Genomic DNA, 4,264 nt, shown 5'->3' on the forward strand with positions numbered 1-4,264 from the left:
GGCAACCTTGACAAAACTGGTTTGGAAGGGGGTTGTCTTTGACTTCCTCTGAGCTGAGAGAGTATAACATGCCCAAGATCACCTCATTAAAAATCTGGTCTCTACAGTCATAACCCAATACTCAAACCAGCTCACTATACTGGTTCTGTAGTACCCCATTATACCATAAGGAAAAGAAACCTCTGCAGCCACAATTCATGCTTCAGGAGCTTTATGGAAACGTATTTCCCTGCAGTTTTATAACTGTTTTCCAGACCTTGTGAGATTTGCTAGAGCCAAATCAGAAGCAGTCATCCTCAACAGTGATTTTCTGGCCCAGTCCCATTTTCAGAGAGAATCCCACTCAGAGGCCCTGTATTACAAATTAAGTAAACATCTAAGGAGAGAAGTGTGCTGTCTCCAGTCCCTCTTTCATTACCTTCTATATGTGGAGAAATGCAGTCAGAAAAGGAGAGCCTCCCTCTATCTGTAGCATTTTAGGGTTCCAGTTCACACTGAGAACCCACAGAGCAGCTTTTTCATGTATGATGATTAAGGCTGCATGTGCATTGCAGAAATAATGTAGTTCGACACCACTTTAACTCTCATGACTCAATGCTATGGAATTTGTGGAACTATATACAACAAACTACAGTACAGTGGTACCTCGGGATACGAAATACCCAGGTTACGAAATTTTCGGGATACGAAAAAACCCCATAGGGAATTATTGTTTCGGGTTACGAATGTTTTTTTGGGATACGAAAAAACTTTTGGTGCTTTTTTCGGCTTTTTCGCACGGAATCGCGGCTTTTCCCCATTAGCGCCTATGGCAATTCGGCTTATGAAGGCTTTTCGGGTTACGAAAGCGGCCGCGGAACGAATTACTTTCGTAACCCGAGGCACCACTGTACCCAGAATTCCATTACATTGAGCCATGGCAATTAAAGTGGTGTCAAACTCAAACCAGATTATTCCTGCAGTGCGGATGAAGCCAGAGAGAACACTCACCTCCTTGGATGTTTCCTTTCTTTACATTATATAATGGCTGAATAGGACTAAGGTGTGTGCAAGACCTGTAGATGAACAGAGTAAAGTGTTTCTGTTTCGCCGTCTGAAATGTTGTCACCAGAACTACTAGTCCCAAAGCTTCCTAAGCATAGGCAAAAATTGGCACTGAGGTTAGCTTCATTTGGGGGCTAAGTTAAAATATGTCTCTTCACCCAATTGGCTCTGAGCTATTGGGTTATCCTCTTTTTTATTTACTGTTTTTATTTTGATTAATTATTATCATTGCCTTAAGAAGTGTGGATGTAGATGGAATATAGATATTTTACTATGAGAAATAAATTAATAACAATAATTATATTACCAGGGATTGTGGGAGTTGATGGTGGATTTACCTGTGGAAGGGATATGAGACTTACAGAACATTTATTTATTTATTTATTTATTTATTTAATAGGCTGCCTTTCTCCCAGAGTGGGACCCAAGGCAGCTCTCAGACAGACAACGTAATACAAATTTACTCAAAGTAAGTCACATTGAGTTTATTGCTGCAAGAATCAGGAAAAATAATAATACTAATTTTACCCAGATTTGAGGTGCAGGTGGGGAAAAGAAATCTAGTAATTTACAAAATAATCCAAGTTAATTATATTTATTTGGACTCATTTCAACCTGGTTTCAGACCAAGGCACAGCATTGAAATGAACCTTTGTGGCTCTCACTGATGACCTACTCTGATGAAAAGATGTGAAGGAGAGCTATCCCATTGACCTTCCTGGTTCAAGTCATTTTCACCCCACATAGACTACATTTACATGTTTTGAATTTGTTGTGGCTTTTAAATTTGTTTTACCTGTTGTCTTGTTTAATATGTTTTAATCTTATTTGAATTATTATTGATTTTAATCTGAAAGTGTTTCTAATTGCCTGTATTGCATATCACCCTAAGATCCCACAATAAAGAATGAGATATAAATATTTCAAATGTACATGCATACACACCTTACAAATGTTATTATTTTCAGAACCACCAAGAGGACAGTTTTTTCTTATTGCTTTATGACTGTGTTATAATCAAGATGATTGTATGCTAATAATAAGGAAGGATTGTTATAGCCATCAAAACTTGCAGAGGATTGGACATTGTTTCAACAAAGAAAGACACTTCCTTTCTCCCCACAATCCAGCATCTTCTTTATTTGTTCCCCCCGCTTTTATTTTATTCTCACTATGATTCCTAGATTGGGTCAAATGTGCAACATGATTGCGCACTAGAGTCTTCATAAAGCACAAGCTGTGATAGCTATTTCATGAAAGGGAATGTGGACAAGCCTTGTAATCATGTAAAATTTCATTTTGGTTTGCAACCCAGGAAGAGTAACTCCCACCAGTGCTTCTCTTTGTTATGCATTCTATTTATGTAGAGGATGATGCTTTTAGAAGGAATGTGCCATTATAGGTTAACATGTGTGCTGGTCACGCTGCCCTCTACGGAAAGGGACAGGCATGCTGCTGTTTTCCTGCCCTTAGGGAAATGCTGTTCTATCTATATATAAAGGTTGCTGAAGTTTGCAGGACAAATATAGTGACTACAAGAGACCTGAAGCCAAAGATTTGTCTGGTCATTTTGAAACAATGCTTGAAATTCCTCGCTACCTCCACTCCCACCAAATTTTTTTAAATGCATAGGGAAGGTAGTGATTTCAATTTGGCTTTTTGCATGTGTCATAAATAAATCCTTGCAACTGTCCTATAAGATATGTCAGTATTAGGAACCAGTATGATGTATTGGTTTAAGTGCTGTACTAGGACTCAGGAGACCAGAGCTCAACTCCCTGCTCAGCCATAGAAACCCATTGGGTGACTTTGGGCAAGTCATAGCCTCTCAGCCTCAGTGGAGAGCAATGGCAAATCCACTGTGGAGATAGTTTACAAAGCAACCTCTGTGACAGGTTCAACTGGGTCTCCATAAGTCAGAAGCAACTTGAAGGCAAACAACAAAAACAACAACAGAAAAATCAATATTATCTCAAAATTGATTTTAATCTCCATTCCCTGCCCCTCCTTGGGGATTGCGGCTGAGATGCATGCACAGTTTTATATAAAATCATAATGTAGACAAGATTTGAACTGGGAGTTTCTGATTAGGTAGCTCTACAAGCCTATAATTCAGCTAACACAGCTCCCATGGGTATGATAGGAATCCTATGTTCTTTATTAGCTGTGTCAAAAATACAATTTGAACACTTTGTCTCACAGGAGTATTTGATCAACCACCAGTCATAGTGTCGCATACAACACTCAAACTTTAGCCATGTGTGTGTGCACACACATGTGTGTGCATTCCTTCAAGTTGCCTGTCAGTTTATGGTGACCCATGGCTCCAAGGAGCAACATTTGGGGAACCAAGACTAAAAACCATTAGTCTACCATATATGCATTGAATTCTACTCCATCCCATCCTGGTGCCCTCTGAATGGACTGGCCATGCTGACTGGATATGATGGGGGTTGCAATCCAACATACCTGAAGTTTGGATTTTGAAATCCAAAATCAATGTGTTGCTTCTGAGGGACACCGTTGTTGGTTTTATTACTCAGTAAGCAGGAAAAATAAATATAAATGAAACCAATAAATAAATAAATTAGATAATCCTAGATATAATTGGTTTGGGTTAAAAGGTAGCTTTTAGCAAAGCTGGAATACAACATTGTCCCTAAATAATTGTGTGAGAATGGTACTCAGAAAGGTTTTTCTCAGCAGCTACATTGTCAACAGTAGGAAAAGTCAGTAGAAATCTGTACTTGCAAATTGTGACACAGACCACACTGATGTGACTTACTTTCTTGGAAGTTGTTGTTTCCCATAGTCTTGGAATCATTTGCAGAAGCTGGCTGTTGCAGCACACAGTCATGCTAATATAGCATAAGCTAAAAACATTGATGACCCAGAAAAATCATGCTCTGCACATGTGACTTTTTGTTTATACTTAGGCGTGGGCATATAATATAGGTTACGTGTTGAGATCAACAACTTTTATAGTATAAAGCAGATGATTGACGGTAATGACTGGGACACCAGTCATTTGAGGACTCCTCTCAAACCACAAAGGGTTAAGCTGGGGGGAGGTACATGCTAATGAGAGCTTACATCATAGCTGACCTAAGGCCCAACTGGCCAATCAGTAGAGCTGGACTGGGTTTTTCAAGAACCTTCCATCAGAGGTCTTTAAAAGGCCTCTGAGGCCATGTGATCTTTTGTCTTTTTGTTTTGGGAG

The sequence above is a fragment of the Sceloporus undulatus genome, chromosome 1 (genome assembly GCF_019175285.1).
Source record: "Sceloporus undulatus isolate JIND9_A2432 ecotype Alabama chromosome 1, SceUnd_v1.1, whole genome shotgun sequence".
NCBI lineage: Eukaryota > Metazoa > Chordata > Lepidosauria > Squamata > Phrynosomatidae > Sceloporus > Sceloporus undulatus.